At 37.6% G+C, this 19,201-nt stretch overlaps 1 long non-coding RNA gene across 1 annotated transcript in view; it reads right to left on the bottom strand.

Moving 5' to 3' along the window:
• Positions 1-1,938: 1,938 nt before the first annotated feature.
• The window catches only part of LOC133276864 (uncharacterized), a 127,797-nt gene continuing 110,534 nt past the window's right edge, over positions 1,939-19,201 (bottom strand). The window contains exon 7 of the long non-coding RNA XR_009746040.1: positions 1,939-2,276. This is a non-coding gene — a long non-coding RNA (uncharacterized LOC133276864). The remainder of the gene's footprint in view (positions 2,277-19,201) is intronic.

The raw sequence follows: 19,201 nt of genomic DNA on the forward strand, positions 1-19,201 counted from the left end.
TCTTTTTCTTCCTATCTGGAGCTATTATAGATTAAAGATGTCAATTATGATGGCCCAAAATTGCTGTTATTAGGCCAAGAGTTAGTTGCTTATAATGGTTAAACTTTAATGCCTTTTTTTCTGAACATTCCATTGCTAGATGTCTGCTTCACATTTTGCCTGAAAAATTTCTTTTCAGTTTTAGCAAAAATAGTGCAGCAACTTCAGAGAGTAGGTGGCAGAAGTGCTCAGTGTTTCACCAGCTAAGCCTGGTAAAACCTTTTTCCCAAAATACACCCAAGTCATAGAGTAGGGGCTTACAAAATGGAGCAGGAAATCTCAGTCAGATTTTTCAGAAAAATCTTCTATTTGTATAAGTCAGGAGCTTCAGAAAATAACCATTTACAAATATGCAACAGAGAAAATGTTGGTAAATTTTCAAGTAATTTTCACATGCTATAAATGTGCTCCAATTTAGGGATGCCACAGTGAGCATCTGCCCTTCACAGCAAGATGTAAAGTACCCCATTGCTCAGGGAGGCTGTATCTGATCATAAGTGCCAAAGGCGAAAACACCATCTTCTGCACTTTTTTTTTTAATCGTGATGTTGCAGAGGCTGGTGGAGAGAAGTGACAAGAGGTTTCTGAGGTATCCCCTTTTCCCAAGTAACGAGATAGGAAGAGAGGAAATGGCCTTAAGTTGCACCAGGAGAGATTTAGAATGGATATTAGAAAAAATTTCTTCACCGAAAGGGTTGCCAGGAATTGGAACAGGCTGCCTAGGGAAGTGGTTGAGTCACCATCCCTGGAGGTATTTAAAACTCATGTAGATTAAATGGACATGGTTAATTGGTGAACTTGGCCCTATTAGGTTTACAGTTGAGCTCTATGTTTTAAAGGTCTTTTCAAACCTAAATGATTCTATGATTTCCAGAAACCAGCATGGCTAATCACTTCTAGGCAGAGCTGTTTTCCCCAACTTTTCTGTTCATGATCTCACTGTAATTGTATTCACCATACTTTTAATTTGCAATCCAATTTAGGCCTGCAATTCCTAATTTGGCAATAGATTAATTTCTTCCCTTAATCAGGACTTTTTGCCTGGAAATCCAACAACATCTTTGGTAATCTGAACCTCACATCCTACCTGCTCTGTCTCATGATAGGCGCTGTTTTACCTGTCTGGCATTTTTCCTACGTTTTGTTAGACTGACTGGGTGCTGCCACCTACCATATTGTGCCAACATGGCTGTTGTACCTCATCCATGTTGTGCAATAATCTGGAAAGGCTCTGTGTTTCTAAAGATGACCTGGCTCTCGGAACAACATATTGCTTATAAAAAAGGCTTTGATAGAATTGAGCTGTGTACACAGATGCAGAATCCTTGGGTCACCTACTTGCCACAATCAGTGATTCTCTCTTCAAATCCAAGATTATTTAATAGGGAAAAATACCATAATAGAAGTGTTTCAAGGCAGAAATACTCTATTTTATGTTGCAATTCTTTGTCCTTGATACTCAAAGACTTTATATCTTGAAGAAGAGTCTGTGTTGTCTTAATTTGGTGACGATATTTTGGGGCAGGAAGGAAAAAATGTAGTTTACAGCAATCAAAGAACTCTGGAGTTAGACGTGCCTTAGGGAACAAGATATAGGTGTGGAAAGCAATTACTGACAGATCAGTGAGTATCACATGATTGTTCCCTCTGCAAATGACTAAACATGAAAAGTTAACATTATATGTGGGCAACAAGAAGATCATCTATAATGTTCTGATGCCTGCTCCTGCTTAGTGAAAAAGTAGTAATATTTTTTTCAGTAATATAGCTAGGTACTCTGTCATGGGATCAAGTAGTTCTTTCATTTTAATGCAATTTTCTCCAATGCAAAGAGCACTGTGCAGAATGGACAGCTGAGAAATGAGAACATATTTTGTCATTGTAATTCATGAAGTTTTTATTTATTTTTCTACTACTGTTACCAAATTTCCTGCCTTTTTAGTTGGTTTTAATATGTTACTAAGGAAGGCAACAGGCAACATCAGATTTGTGACCAAGTATCATGCAGTCCTGTTTAGGTTTCTCAATATGTAAAATCAAAACCTGCTGTGTTACCTGTCATTCAGCATGATCTTACTGAAGAGGCTTTCATTTTGAACTTTGATTGTCCTGTTCATGTATAATGTTAGCTCTTTTGCTCAGAAAAAACCTCTTACAGCACATGGGGGTATGCCACTGACTGTGATGGGTTCTGGTCATACTCAGGACATCCAGATGCTATAATCAGATGATCCTGTCTGGGAAGAAAAAAGTACGTTGGGAAATTACAGTTCAGAACTCAGCTATCTAATGAAGCAAAAAGACTACTGTTTTCAGTAATAAACAATGGCTTTCATCATGAAGCCACATGTAATAGGAAAGAAAAAACATTTACAACTGAAAATCTATTTTGACTGAAGATTTGTGATCTACAAATTGCTTTTAACAACTCCCAGAAAGTAATCCTTCAAACAAGAGATTCTCAGGTGAAAGCATACTTGAGCCTCGCAGTGTGGTACAAAGACAGCTTTTGGATTTGTTGTGATTAAAACACTAGTCAACAGAAGAACTGCAGATGTACCCTGTGCCTTGTAGTAGATAAAATAAAACAAATGTTAGAATTAACAATTCCTACCATGCCTACCCCTAGCTCAGCTCTGCTTCTCTCCCTCTGTTTACTCCACTGCATGTAGAAAATGTTTGCAGGGTATTCTGTATTCTGAATTTTAATATGAGATCAGGTCAGAAGTGATGCCTCCTTTTTACTTAGAGGAGCTGGTAGCAATGCCTGAAATTAAGATTGATTAATTGATTGTTACTGGTTTCCAATAGTTTTCCAAACTGAAAGTCTGTCCTGAATATTTGTGTGCTTCCAGGTGAAGTTGGTTGGGGAACCTTATGAGGAAATTTAGAGAATGATTTAGAAATTCTTCAGAATGAGTTGCTGAAAACTTGTTATCTACATATCCTTTTTTTTTTTCTCTACAATAAAGTCCTAAAGAACACTAAAACCTTGTAATGTTTGTTAATCAGTGATTCCTTCTCTGATGCTGTATCCTATAGCACCATCAGTTTGAGCTTTCAAGCAGCACTTGTGAGACTTTGACAGCTAAACCCTCAGCTCATTCCCTCTGTGGCGGGTCTGCTCCATGCCATGCCAAGACTGCAATTGCATTCTAGGGTTTTCCTGCTGTTAAACCTCCTCAAAGAGGAATGACTTCAGATGAAGGTCTTCTGTAAGTACTGTAGCATGTGCAGTAGACTTCAATGCATGTCTCAGAACCTGAGTCTCAAATGGCACTATATTTAAGCAACAGCATTTTACATTAAGATAAGATAGCTTAGTAAAACTTCCATTTTATGTAAAAGAATTCAAATGAGATATTTAGAAATGAGGCACATTGCAGCACAAATAAGTCTTCAAAGTAAAAGCAACTGAAATATACAGATCAGGTTTTAGCAAGATTACATATGTTAGGAGCTAACCAACACAACCTTGTATATTTATTTGTGTGGCTTTACCAGTAAGCCATTGGAGTAAACAGTCTCAGGTGTTGTAGCAAACATATGTTTTAAAAATTGCAGGCTTTTTACAAATGTGATTGATTCTCTGTAGTTTAACCTAATATTTGCCAACACCCCCCCCCAACCCAAAAAACACAGGAAGAAGGAGATGAAGAAGAAAAAAAATAGCCTATTCAGATTTAAAATAAGGTGGTTTTAATTTTTATATGCAATCAGTGTAAATTATGTAAGGCTAAAATATAGCTTCATTAAAGACCAAGCCTTAGTGAAAAGTCCTAGCTTTTGTGGAATTTAATATGTAAGGAGAATATTCAAAATGCCTCTTGTATTGTCTGTTTCTTGCCTTTGAAATATTTTCGTCTTTTTTTTCTTTCTTTTTCCCCATCCTGGATTGTAAGACTTGTTTACATCTTTGTTAAATTGTTCTTCCCAAAATCGGGCACAATTTCAGCTGCTGAATAGAGCAAAATAACTATCCCTTATGTCTTCTGAGACTGAGTTTTATCTCTTTTTTTGAGTCTACATTATGGCATTTATTTATAATTAGTCTGTTGTCTGATGCAACTCTCAGACCCTTTGGTGCTTTAATGGTGCTTGACCAACTACTCATTAACTGAGCAGTTAAGAAAGATATCCAAGTCTCTGTTCTCTTGGGTATTTCTGCACAGAACATTGGCAGATGATCAATTTAGGTGGCTAACAAGGCCAGACCATTGGCTTTGCAAGGACCTCCTTTTGGCAGAATCTCCAAATGAGTCTGGTTTTCCATGCAGCAACACCAGCAATGAGATATCTATTTCCCTACCTTCTTCTGTCAGGTCTGATTCATATACATTTTTAGAAGGGCTGGCAAGTTTGTCTATATGGCTTGTTTCTTAGGCATGAAAAGTAGGACCCTGTCAAGATACCTAACCATGACTGTGTTGGCTAGTGAAGGAGTAATAAGGCGATACATTTCTAAACAAAGCTCTGGGGGTGTTTCTGGGTCTGCTTTCCCCATATGCTGTGGGATGGGGCCACGGTCGGTTGTGCTCCTGCGCAGCTCCATTTCCTCAGGGACCTCACCTTCTCGCAGCTCCCTGAATCTCTAGGGTTATACTGGCGTAGTCAGCTGCTCCCAGGCTAACCCTCCATCTGCGACTTCTGGATGCTTATCTGAAATGGCATTTGCAGTTCATCATCTGACTCTGAGGGAGTGCTGCGTGTGCTCTGCTGAACCAGCAGTGGCACAGGGTGACACTGCTCTGGGGGATAGGGGCTGCCAGCAATGGCCACTGTGCTAATTCATTAGTGGAAACATCCAGAAAGCCTGATAAGAATTTATGAATCATTCAGAATGTTTTTTTGGAGGCATTTAAGTTTAATGAGTAAACTTTATGTATGTATGTGTGTATGTTTATGCAGAATGTGGTACTGCTTGCACAGTTTGCAATACTTGTAGCCTTGCTTCAAGAGCTGGCTTAAAACACATTAAAATAAACACAGTTTGGGTCACCAGTCTCCAGAAAGGCACACATAGTTTCACTGGAGTTGTGTAAGTTTATAGCAAAGATCTGTTTGAAGCATTGCAGAAACTAGAGAAGAAGTTGGCAAATAAATACATCTAAAATGTCTTTTGGATTTCCCAGGTTTGTGACATGAGGGAATCTCAACAGATGTTATTAGTGCCAATTGGAAAGAAATTAACCAGTCTCCATAAAGTAGAATACATGAGAAATCTCAAATAATTAATTATTTTATAGGGAAATCTCAGTGCCTCAAACTGTCCTAGAATCCATACTAAAACAACTTGTCACTTTTTAAAAATTACTTTTGATTATTCGAATAAATTCAGATCACTTCTTCTTCACTTTTTGTTTCTTCTTGAAAACATTTTTTGGGATGTTTTTAGGCCAAAATTCATTTGTCAATAAATGTCACAGAAAAAACTTTGCCATATCAGTTTACACCTAAGAACCTCCTGAGAAGCAGTTGATTCTCATCCTTGTTGGATTACATCCATGTAATTGAGAATTACAGACACAGTTGCAGTTACTGTTCATATAAGATAAATGCAGGTATACGTATCTTGATGCTGAATTCTGGAGTTTTTTCACCTCATAAAACATGGGTGGTTATAAAACAGCTTTTTCTCAATTCCAGACAAAATTTTATGAGATCAGAAAGAATACAACTACGGGCTATAGCTTTGTACCTGTCTCTAGTCATAAAAAGTGTTTTAGATTTAGTATATAGTAAATATCTGCCAGTGTAGGGACAAGAGGACTTTAGAACCGATCCTCAAAATCTGTGAAAGGTGTGAAGGGGCTAAGACAGAGCCTGATGGGTATAGGAAGTGGCCCTCCTCCTGCTAGTAAGAAAAGCATTTTCAAGATGGAACAATTACTTAGTTTCTCACCCACTAAAGGCTACATCATCATGAGGTCAAAATCAGTAGATTTTTCTTTCATTTAGTCTTGCCTAATTTTCTGGGGGGAAATAGCTTCATGTCTGAATACGTATTTTTCAATAGGCAGAATTTGAACATTAGGTTAAGTAAGGGATCCCAGTGAGGCTTATTTCTTTATCTTAAATTAAATATGAACACCAAAAGGCAAGATAAATCCCTCCATCATCTCTGCTGAGGCAAAGCAGCGAAAGTGCCCTGCAGCCTCTCACAGTGTTTGAGACAGTAAACTAAGAAGTTACATCTGATTCAGATGGCTGTTTAAGGACAGCAAGTGGAGGATTGCAGCAGAGCATTTTAACAGAATGCCACCAGCAAACAGGTTGACAACTTCTCAAATGCATTTTATAATGTAATATATAATAATGGGTTATATGTGATGTTCTCAGGAGGGCAGAGAGATCATAACATGGTACATTCTATTGACACTGATCAAGCTTTCATGATTATGTTAAATCCAACTTTGTTAATGTGAAACACCAGAAGATTTTGCAAGCTGTTTAGAATACCCTGAGGTATTAATATTTGGGGGTTCTGGGTCAACATATAGTTATGCCTTTTTTTATTCCAATCAATTTATACACTTCAGAAAACTAATTTTTATGCTTTCAATCAGAGAACAAATTAAAGTGATCATATTAGAGTTTACAAATGTCTACAACATTATACAGGCAAAACTGCTTAGCTAAATTTCCAATAGCATGGAAACTGATTTTTAATTATATTTGCAACTGCGATGGAGAAATGTTGAATATTTGCTGTCATTTCAGATTGTAGTCTGCAAAAATTGCTAATTAAAGCAGCGGGTCATATCGTGCAGTGTCAAAGAGATGTGATGTTTCCTTTACTTGGAAACAATAACTCCTGCTTAAGTACAAATATGACTGTTGACAGGAAAGGGCAAGGAAGCCACACACTGACAGGATTTTCACTTGTTCAGTATTATGTTGAAGACCTAAGGAAAATGAGCATCCTAGGGAACAAAGCTGTTGTGCTGTGATGAAAGTGAGACAAAGTGTTTGCAGCTCCTCCGATATGGACTAGATTTTACATAAATCCATAGTGAGTTTCTAAATTGATTTACACCACTGAAAACATACTCCTATGGATAGTAAGTTTGCACAAGTCACATTATAATCACGGTAGGTTATATTCTGTGAGCTGCAGGATATCCATAAATGTCAACAGTATTGTCTTAAAGCCACTTATGCCTAATTTTCTCCAGAGGGAGAAAGATATCCTCCAGTCTGCAAAAAACTCTCTGTTTACAGAAAAACAAACAAACCCACCCTCCCAAAATGCAAAATACTAGAGAAACAAACAGATGTGATACAGTGCCATTTCCTAAGTTGACAGAGGTCTTAACTGTGAGCTTATGGGCAGTGGACTGGGTTGCAGATGCAAGGGATGAGGGCTTTAGTCCCCTTCCACATCATCCTCCCTGGAACAGAGTCACTTGACACCTAGTCCTGCAGCCAAAGTACAGGTCTCCTCTCAGAGAAAGCTTGCCTATCAGGTCAGATAGCCCAGCTGCCCATCAGGAACCCCATTTTCTTCCAAGACATCAGCTGCTAAGCAATTTCCTTTCTTGTCAGGAGCATTTTGCTCTTAAGACTAGTGGTGTCAGGCATCTGGCAATGACTGAACCTATGGGCCTTCAATTCCGCTCCAAGCCACTCTTCCTTACAAGAAAAGAAAAGCTTTGGATCTTATCAAACCGTAGGCTAGGACCATGGCTGTAGATTGTGGAAATGATTGTAAGGCAAATAAATAACACACTTTTGCACATTCAGTTTTGCATACAGCAGTGCCAATGGCTTATGCCAGAAAAAGAAATTCTAAATTTTGCATTAACTAATGAAATAATACAGCTAGAGCTTCAAAAGTTGATACAGTCGTGTACACTGTATGCTCAAAGATTCTGCTTTGAGGGAAAGATACTGCTAAAGCAATTTTCCTTATCTCAAAGGTATTTTTCTTGCTGTTACTTATAATATGTATCTTAGAAGCTTGAGAATGGAAATTGCTGGATTTTCCATACCTTTTTTCTTATTTGTATGTGAATTCACTAACTTGTCATGAAATCTGGGTCTTTGTTATTTGAAAAGGAAAAAAACCCAAAAATACTGGAAGAGAGGCAGACATGAAGGAACATTTGTTTCGGAGCAAAATCTTCATAATAAGAATGTTTAAATAGTGGGAAGAAGGATTGTGCTTGTAGCTTATAAACCTTCACAGTGCCCCTGTTACATGTAAGGGTTTTTTTACTATTAAGTCTTTCTTTCCTGAAGTTAAAGGGGTATCTGTATATCAGCATGATCTCATATTAAATTGTACCGTTCTTCCACATATTTTGCAGCATTCTATTGATTCAAATAACTCCTCTCCAGTCAGTTTAATTATGGGATGGAGTCTTAAATGATCTGAAAATCTAGAAACCGCCCTATGATTTCTCTAAGAATTTTGTATTCTGTAATTTGCCTTCAGATATCTTCCAGATCAAATGCTAATTCAGAGTTAGGTCATTTTGCAATGGTCTTAAATAAATACAAAATCCAAGGAGATGTCAGTCTATTTTTAATAAATTTTTAATGTTATTGTCCTAGTGGTACAGGAAAGATTACAACACAACCTTAAAATGAGGAATGTAAATCCATGGCATATTTGGAATAGCGTGAGATATATCTATAGTTTACTGCTACTTTTCAAAGATAATGCCAGCTAAGGATGTGATACAAAGTACACAGAAATCAGGGAAAAATAATATAATAGACTTTGATGATCTTTTTATGAAGTCATTTTATTTCATGGTCTATGGAAGTGTTTACACTGTTTATAAAACAATTTGAAATGATTTTCCCCTCTAGTTTTTATCTAAATCCCTTGTAAGGATTCATAAAGAGGTGATGTTAGCAACTTTATCAATCCTTCTGATAGATTAAAAACTGTTTTCTGTTCATCTCAAAGTCTCATTTTTTCTAAAGGGGAAAAGCAAGCCAAATTCCTTAACTTTGCACATGATTTATAGTAAATCTGCTGCATTGAATCTATTGTTCAAACTCAGTTTCATTTGTCTTGTCCTACATTACACCTTCTGTAAGGCAATAACAGAATTTTCTTTGGCTGATTCATGCTCAGAATTTAATTATGAAATTCCAAGTCTGCGTCCTGCATTGCCTTCTCAGGCTGAGCCACAGAAAAACCAAAGGCCCGTTTGAAACAGCACAGGAGACAAGACAGCAGCAAGGCCATTTCCTCAATGTCTGAAAAACATTTTTACACCAGTTCATGCTGGTGCCCTACAAATACATTTTAGTGGCCAACCAGAAGTCATGTGGAAAACCAGATAGGAAGATACACAGCAATTTCAGGAAGTGTTCTCATGTGTGAGCTACATGGAAAGCCAAAGTCAGCATGATCTCCATGTATGCGATAGACCTTCTTTTGTTTTGGGAGGCTGAATGTCTCATGGATTTTTATGAGAAAAACAACATTGCTTAGCTTTTGTGTCCTAAAGGTACTTTTTTGCTCCAAAGGTTCAGTAGTTGGCAGAGGCACTAAGCACCATCTTAGAAATTAAGACTGTCCTGCTGCTTAAATTAAGAAACTTAGCTAGTTAACGAGGTTTTTTTTTCAGAGGCTACTACCACAAGCCATATTAATGATGACTAAAAATGTAACAAACATTTGAAGAATGAAAATGTAAGCAATATATTAATTAGAAAAAACCCCACATGAAAAACACTAAAGTAGAAAAAATAGAACCACAATAGGTTTTTCACTTTTTCATAAGGGAGAGAAGATGAAAGAAAAAAATAGCCTAATTATAAAATAATAGACATAAAAGAAACACTGAGGAAGAAGTGACAGACATGTGAGAGACACCAGAGTTTCCAGAAACAAAACTGTAAAACTGCCTTACAATCTCATATGTGCTGGGACAAAGCTCAGGTCAGTGTAAGAGTGGTTTATTTCTATTACTAATATCCACATTGGAACTGATTGAATGAAATGAAGAAAAGTTAGATGTAAATAAAAGGATGACTATAAGTGAGGTCTGGAGAATTGCTACTAGAGGCCATCCATGCAAAACATACAAGTCTGAATATATAGAGACCTAGTAAGCAAAAAATGGAATACAGACAATCACAATGATTACAATTTGTATACTGGTTAAAATAGCCAACAATTGCTTACATATGCTCCTCCGCATTTGAGCTATGCTTTAGAAATATACACATGGCATGAAACAGCTGTGAAATACTGTCCCAGTAGGTATAAAAATACATATATAATTATAGTTTTGTTTGTGTCTTACACTGAGGAATTTTAGTACGAAATAAAAAAAGATATCAAAAGTGGTTTGGAATGATTAAAATAGAATTAGGCTGTTACAATAGGGCTGAAGATTGTAAACTTATTAACTGCTACATAAATGTCCTCTGTCAAATTTTCTGATGTATAGAAAACAAGTCTCTAGAAAGAATTATTTTAAGGGGTAATATTCACTCACATTCAGAAACTAGTAGTGAGAAGAGTAAATACTGGTACAAGAAAATGCCACCTTTCATGCCTCAGCACGAAATCCATTTTGAGCATAACACTCATTTGTAAACTCAAAGAATCAAGGCTGTAGCCTTGGCATTATTCTCCAAAGCAAGAACTGTGGTTATGAATGTGTTTGAAAAAATTATGAAACCCTAACATTATAATGATACAAAGATTAAGCAGGGCAATCCAAATGCTCATTTTTATTCGAAGATACTATACTCAACGTAGAGCATCATTGTTAATGTGAAAGACTTGGTTAATCAAAGTCTTTCCTTACATAAAGTACAAGAGACACAGTGAAGTGGTTTAACCTTCAGAGCATCAGCTCCTGTAATTGAACCACACATTTTTGTTCACTGGGAAATGAGGCAGACTATGGATGGTTTATTGAAAATGACAGAAAAAGAGGACAAGGTTTTGTTAAGTTCAAGAAAAGAATCATATTTTATCATAAACTTACAAGGTTACCAGGTAGATAGTAAATATACCTATAAGAATGTAAACGTAATCATTGCTTTTTTAAGTACAGAGAAATAAAATAGTTACTATTATCAAAACAGAAATAGTCAGGTGCAGGAAGACATCTTTTCATTGATCTATCATCAGGGGATTTGATGTATTAGGCAACTGTAAACAAACCCTTGTACAACAAAAAACGTGTTCTATGATAGTACTACCTGCAGGCAAGTAGTTTATTTTTATTTGGATTCAGTGCATTCTAGGAGAAAGACTTCTTCATAGGCAAAAAGTATAACTGAATAAAAATATGCAAATAGCTGCTCACGCACTTACGGACAAAACTCATTGCAAAGAGAACACAAAAATCAAGAAGAAACTAGAGGAATATTCAGGGATCTAGGAAAAAAAAAAAAACAAAAAATTGTCAATCACTTTCAAATATGAAACAGGAAAGTATGAAATATTTTTAAAATAAAATAAGTGAAAAAAGACCCCACAACAAAACCAACCAACAAACCCATAATAGAAGCACTGGAAAATTCTAAGTAAGACTTCTTATTTACTAAGAAGTTGGGGTTTTCTTTGGCACAAGTCAATAGCCTAGGGCAAGAAATGAAACACAGAAATACAACAAGTATAAAATGTATATTGATGTCAAGGAAAAATTCGAAATGGGACTCTAGCAGAGAATAACTTCAGAACATTTTCCTAAGTGCTGTTACTTGGGTAATTTAAAACTTGTGTGAAGCTTTAAATCTTACAAATCCTGAGTTTTTCGTTGTGCGCCATGAATGGTTCAATTTTATTTTATTTTTTTTTTCAAGAATAGGATTCTTTTCTCAAGGTTTTGAGTGGATGAAGTCACCTGACCTTACTTCAATACAGGGTCTCAGGCGCAGTTCCTGGCTCAGCACTTCAGTGCTACCATCAGCTGGACTGGCAGGTATTGTATCTAGAGGTGCTTGCCTGCGGTCTCCACTCCCATGTGATCAGTTACTGGAGGGACGGGAACTTCCCTAGGCTCCAGCACAGTTCCTGTAGCAGATGTCCCAGCCTGGCCAGGTGGATGGGGATTCCCAGGAGTGCTCGTCAAGTATCCAAACACATGGAAACATAGGAACAATTGAGAAAACAAGGGCTTTTCTCTAAGTCAAAACCACAAATCAGTTCTCCAATCATAGCAAATTTGGGTAATATTCTGAGGGTTCTGAACTTTATCCAGATCTTCTCAGTCTTGGGAAAACAGGGTTGTTATCTATATCACCTCAGGAGAGTATCTAGGCTATAAGGTAATTCGTGCAGGAATACTTTTCCCTTGCCTATCTGAAACTGGACTCACACGCAACCAGGAATACCAGTTTCACAGAGCCAGAAGACAATAGACAATGAACAAACCTGGCTCTAATCTGTGCTTCTGGACTCTGTTTCTATTTTGCAGAATCATAGAATGGTTGAGGTTGGAAGGAACCACTGGGGGCCTGTCCTGGGTTCAGCAGTAGCAGTCATTTTTCTCCTTCTTGGTAGCTGGTGCAGTGCTGTGTTTTGACTTTCAGCTCAGGAACAGAGCTGATAACAAAGATGTTTTGGTTTGGCCAAGGACTTTGTGAGCCTCATGCTCTGCCAGGGAGGAGGGGAAGCCAGGAGGAAGCAGAGACAGGACACCTGACACAAGCTAGCCAAAGAGGTATTCCATACCACAGCACGTCATGCCCAGGATGTAACTGGGAGTTAGCCGGAAGGGCTGGTGGACTGCAGGGTTGGAGGAGGTATGGGTCGGTGCTTGGTTGGGCTGGGGGGGGCGAGTTATCTATTGGCTGGTGGTGAGGTGATGTATTCTCTTCCGTTGTTATTTCATCATTGTTATTATTGGTGGCAGCAGTAGTGATTTGTGTTATACCTTAGTTACTAAACTGTTCTTATCTCAACCTGTGGGAGTTGCATTCTTTTCGATTCTCCTCTCCATCCCTCTGGGAGTAGGGGAAGGGAAAGAAAGGGGGCAGTGAGTAAACGAGTTACCTGACTGAGTTTAAACCACTACAAGGCCATCTAGTGCAACCTCCCTTCTCAAGCAGGGTCATCTACGGCACGCTGTTCAGGATTGTGTCTGGATTGCTCTTGAATACCTCTAGGGAAGGAGACTCCACAGCCTCTCTGGACAACCTATTCCAGTGCTCAATCGCCCTCACGATAAAGAATTTTTTCTTCATGTTCAGGTGGACCTTCCTGTGTTTTAGTTTATACCTGTTGCTTCTCGCCCTATTGACTGGCATCACTAAGAGTCTTATATACATTATTCAGATCCCTCCAGAGCCGTCTCTTCTCCAGGGTGAACAGGTCCAGCTCCCTCAGCCTTTCCTCATAAGAGAGATGCTCTATACCCTTAATCCTTTTAGTAGCCCTTTGCTAAACTTGCCCCAGGAGCTTCATGTCTCTCTTGTACTAGGGAGCCCAGAACTGGACACAATACTCCAGATGAGACCTTGCTAGGGCTGAGCAGAGTGTGAGGATTACCTCCCTTGACCTGTTGGCAATACCTTCCTAATGAAGCCCAGAATACCACTGGCCTTTTTGGTTACAAGGACACATTGTTGGCCCATGGGAACTTGTTCACCAGGAACCCCAGGTCCATGTCTGCAGACCTACTTTCCAGCAGGTCAGTCTCCAGCCTGTACTGGTGCATGGGTTATTCCTCCCTTGGTGAAGGGCCCTGTACTTGCCTTTGCTGCATTTCAAAAGATTCCACTCTGCCCATCTCTCCAGCCTGGCTAGGTTCTACTGGGTAACAGACATTCCTTCCTTGCTCAGGAAGCACTCTAGCCCACCATCCAAGTCATTGCTGAATAAACTAACCAATACTGAACCCACTATTGACCCCTGGGGGACATAAATAATTACAGTCCTCCAACTAGACTCTACATCACGGACCACAACCCTTTGGGACCTGCCACTCAGCCAGTTACCAATCCACCTCACTGCTCATCCAGCTAGCACTTCCAGAGCTTGCTTATGAGGATGTCATGGGAGAAAGTGTCAAAAGCCTTCTGAAGTCCAGGTAGAAAGCATCCATTGATTTTGTCTTGTCTATCCAGCCAGTCATCCCATCATAGAAGGCAATCGTGGATTAAGCATTATTTTCCTTTGGTGAATCATTGCTGAATACTGATACACTTCTTGTCTTTCACATGGTTAGAGACAATCTTCAGGATGAGCTGTTCCATCACCTTTCTGTGGATTCAGGTGAGGATGACTGGCCTGTAGTTCCTAGGGTTCTCCTTGCTCTTTTTGAAAACTGTACCGACGTTTGCTTCTTCTAGTCCTTAGGCACCTCTCCTGATTGTCACGACTTTTCAAAGATAGTCAAGAACAATGATGCCTGCTGGCTTCCTCAGCACTCATGGGTGCATCCCATCCGGGCCCATGGACTTGTGAATGTCAGTTGTATGTTTTATATGCAACATAAAAATGCAAAAAAATAAGGTAACAAGAAAGAAATGTGTAGATGATGTTTAATGGAAACAGAGAAAATGAATAAGCAGTTAACTCAAAGATGAAATGCTGTAACTAATTTTCTTCAACCTCTCTGCAAGATTCTTTACCTGTGAATTCTTGTTCCTTTGTGAAGGTGTTACAGGCTCAAGAATATGCATGCGGCTTTTATACTATGAAGTCTTCAAGACACAGAGGGACACTAGATCTGGCAAAGAATGCTTACTATACTAAATGTAGACTGAAGTGCTTTAATTGCCCCATAACCTGCCTGCATGCAACAAATGTGTACTAATAGTTTCTATCAGTAAGATGCTCTAGGCCTACAAAAGTGTTCACTTGAATATGGAATTGTTGAAGCTCTATACAAGTATCTTTCATTATTCATTCCAAAGTCTTCTTAAAGCACACACAGTGGGAAAAGATTATAGAATCATAGAATATACTACTGTTTTCTTTATTTGTATGTCTTTATGGGTAGCTACAAAATAGTATAAGCTTAACAAAATTAAACATGTGAGATTAAATTGCTTCCTCTCTTTTCTTGGACCAATAATCCTTGGGAGTGACCAGCACAATATAAATTCATTGATTATTTACATTTGCTGGTTTATGCAGTGCTTACTTAACCACCTGTATTTGTGTAATTGTTCCAAAATTACGCTAACTCGTGTGACATCACCTGCTGGGAGTAATGGGCACATTCCTTTTGCAATTTTAAGTGAGGGTTAAGAGAGATCAGGAAGGATCTGGAGCCAGGGAGGACACCCATCTGTCCTAGTATGTATAAGAATAGTGTTGATGTACTTCCGTGATTTTATAGTGTAAAAAGATTGTGAAGTTAGAAAGGTGAAAAGATAAAAAACTCACTAAACATCTTTTAGTTCTCACATAACATTATATATTTATAAATCGTTATAAATTTATGAATAAATCTGTTCTGGTACCATTTCCACCTCCTAAGGAAAAAGACAAAAAAAAAAAGAAAAAAAGAAAACCATAAGAACAATAAGTGTCAGAAACCTTGAAAAAAAATTTTCTCACAGAATTTGTACTTTGAATTTGCTAACGCAAGAAATGTGGGTACCACAGATAAGCCTATTACATTTTATGTGCTAAAATGCACTGCTCTGCCCTAAACTTTTGAAGCATCCAATAGTTCCTGTAGTTATAAGTGTAGCTTTAATATCAAATTTATAGAGCAGAACTATTAAAGAGATATCCAGGCACTTATATTTTTCTTCCAAAAATGATGTTTCAGCAAAATGTAAAGCTGATTTCAAAGAAGGTTTCAGCTCTAAGTATTTCTCAGAGTTCTCCAAGCCAAAGCATTTCTTTAAAAAAAAAAAAAATGAGGTCTAGCCTTTCATGTCAGAATAGCCAATATTTTGTCATAAGGATATCAATCTTTCAGATAGGGATTTATTTTTTTTTAATTCTAGCTCTAACTGAAAAAAGGTAAAACCTGCTTCTGAGCCCAGAGTAAGTCCTTTTGCTGTTCTGACATTAATCTTCTTCAGTTAATCCTTCTTAATTTTAATTTTTACGAATACACAGAGTCCCAAAAGAACCATATTAAGGACAAAAAGGTCATGATTTGTTTTTACAGGGAAAGTTATAAGACCTATTTCTACAACATACAGAAATGCCTCCCCTCTCCCCTTCAATTTCTGATTTTGCTTTGTAAGCTGTGAAAAGGGGCAGTGTAGGTCTTGCTTGGGATCAAACTACTGTAGCACTTACTATTGCTGTCATAGTCAGATGCACTGGATGTTACTGCTCAGCTCCAGATTACTTACCCATTATTCAGCTTGTTTAGGATCTGCCACTGAATGAGGAACTCTTTCCACACCTGGATCTCTAGAGCTCTTCTCTTGCCTGTTAAGGGACTGAAATGCTCAGAGACGTGCTCCTCTTGTTTCTCCTTGGAACTTTAGTATAACACTTGATAACTCTTGTCTAGTCCAGGCTAGCCATTGAACCCCCCTCTATAATCAGTGCAGAAACTCAGACTCCACCAAAGTATGATTAATCTCAAGAGCTACTGCTTAATATGGTACAGTACAGTCACTTCTGAGCGCAACTTTTCTTTCTCCACTAACTATTGCGAGTTTATTCACCCCTCTTAAACTATACTTCGACTTTAAAACTGGAGCTGAATCACACCTTTTCTTTTGTTTTTGTTTTCAAACCAAAAGCTGGGAATTGTAACACATTGCTGCACACACAGAATCTTGTAAACAGAAATACATTACAAAGATGGGAGAAGCCATCAAATAATTGTTATAGAAATTACTGCCATCAAATAAATGTTATAGAAAGAGATGATTCATGCTCTTAAAAAGATTCATTTAAGAACATTGGCAAATAATGACCCTGGTTGAGCACTACAGCTTCAGGTCTGGCAAGACCTGGGTAATCATAAAACCACCAGATACAAAAGAATGAAGAATTAGAGTGGCTGAAATATTTCTCTTTACTTCAGCTTAATGACTAAAAAGTAATGTGTCTACACTTGTCTTACGTGTTTTCTTCTTTAAGGAAAACATAACTGAATTGTATGCTTCAATATTGTCATGCTTCAGCTCCCCAAAAATGGAAAAACAAAAGGAAAAAAGAGGTTTTGTTTTTTTTGTGTTTTTTTTTGTGGTTTTTTTTTTTTTTTCCAGACAAGTGGGAAGTTGAAAAGTCTACTGTCGGGAGTCTCCAAGACCAGCAGAAAAGTTTGATCCAGTACAATCGGCATTTTAAATATTTTAGTGTCTCACATCACTTGTTTAAGTTTGATGTGTGACAACAGAAATCTAGGTACAGGAGAAATTTCTACGTTTTCCAAAGTAACCTATAATGTTATGCAACATTTTTTATTTCTCACTTTTAGATATCTTAAGCGAGAATAACTAAACACATTTCTTTCCGTGTCAGAAAGGAAGGTATCCATTTAAAAGATAAACCAGTTTCATTTTGCTGAACTTTCTGTTTCAGATTCATTGCCTGCACTACATTGTCCCCCGTGTCCCAGTTTATTCAAGATCCATTCACTCTCAAGATAGCCCCAAGCCACTAAAACTGGTCAGCACATTGCTTGCAAAATAAATCCTTTGCTATTTTCTCAAACACATTTGTCTCCTTAGCCCTGAAACAGTTCTTATCCAAATCAATACTGGTATCAGGATAATTAAAATCTGCCATGTTTAAAGTTTTGGCATTCTTGCAGGCCTCTCTTATCTGTTAAACCATTCCCTGACAGACTTTGCTTACTGCCCTTGAAATCCCCGGCTATATTGTAAAATTACCTCAAGACTATAGTGTGCTGTTTCATTAAAAATCTTCCTAACTTAGCTAAAACATTTTGATAATTGATTAATCTTTTTCTCCCTTACTTACACTGACAATCATCTTTTGTTGCCCATACCTGTCCCATAATTTTAATTTTCTAGTCATTTTCCAGTTACTAATACTATGATTGTATTAATCCATTGTTAAAGTTTTATGGAAATGTATTTCTGTCTCAGAAATGTTGACATGCCGTCTTGTTACATTTACAGAGACAAAAGTTTAACACTTACTGTAATCCTCATTTGCACAATACAACAGACAAAACAGAATCCTGCATCGACAAGACACTGACTGTTTGGGTTCTGTTAAAAAATTCCGTGGTATTTACCAACTTTAAACATGCTAACAATTTTATTGACTTGAAATTATTAATATGCCAAAAGGTAGATACCTGATTAAATATCTTGCTGACTTGGCATCTCAGTTCTTGTGCAAAGGGATTTAGCTTTAACTAGTACAATATCTACTGTCAACGACTGACATGTCAAGAGCTCCAGCTTTAAGAAATAAGTCCACATGTTGGGATCCAGACAGTTTTCCTATAAAATTGTCTTTTCTCACTTTGTTAATCTGAGAACTGGCCAGGTAATTTTCTATATTAGCAGGAAAAAAAGAAAAATCAATATGTGATTATAAAATTGTATTTCTTATCTTCTAGTGCTTGCACTATCAGTAAAAAAAATCTAGTTATCACAAGCCGTCCAACCTTCACAAGGTTAGTGTGAATTTGCAGTACAGTAGTTGTATCTATGCTATTTTTTTATTATAGAACTGCTGCATGTACCTTTTAATTTGGTTGTCAGGGGAGACAGGAAGCAATAATTAAGGCTAAAAGATGGGGTATGGAAGCTTTATTAAAGGATATATTGAAGATGGGAATTTGATCTGAGAATTAGATTATGATTAGAGTTGTTAATGCAGCTGTGCCACTCTTGAGTGACAGAGCAGCAGATGAACTGAACAGGCAATTATAACTACAGGAGTCTCCCTAATCTTTACAATCCTAACCTCACAGTCACATCCATTTAAATTAATTTTCATGAAGGCTGCAAATTTACAGCTTCACCAGATTGGAAATTTGTTTGTTTATTATCCACAGGAAATATTTTTAGGGAAGTAAATAGCACTGAAAGCCATCTTGTCTTTCTGCTTGTCTTTTTAACTTGCAGAATTAATAATATGAGATTAATCTGAAGGCTGCTGCCTTTATGAAAACTGATTGATTCTCAGCAGCCCAGCATTATTATGATTATCGGTGGGAAGGTCAAAGGCAAGGCATGTAAAAGTCATAGCTGATTCATGAATTCCCTATATTAAGCAGAAAATAAATAAAGGAGACTTGTGTTGGTCAGCGTTATACGTGTGGAATCACTCTAC

Source organism: Pezoporus flaviventris, unplaced genomic scaffold (genome assembly GCF_033815535.1).
Source record: "Pezoporus flaviventris isolate CSIRO_AGI_PZ_B2104156 unplaced genomic scaffold, CSIRO_AGI_Pfla_v1 ptg000047l, whole genome shotgun sequence".
NCBI classification, from domain to species: Eukaryota; Metazoa; Chordata; class Aves; order Psittaciformes; family Psittacidae; genus Pezoporus; species Pezoporus flaviventris.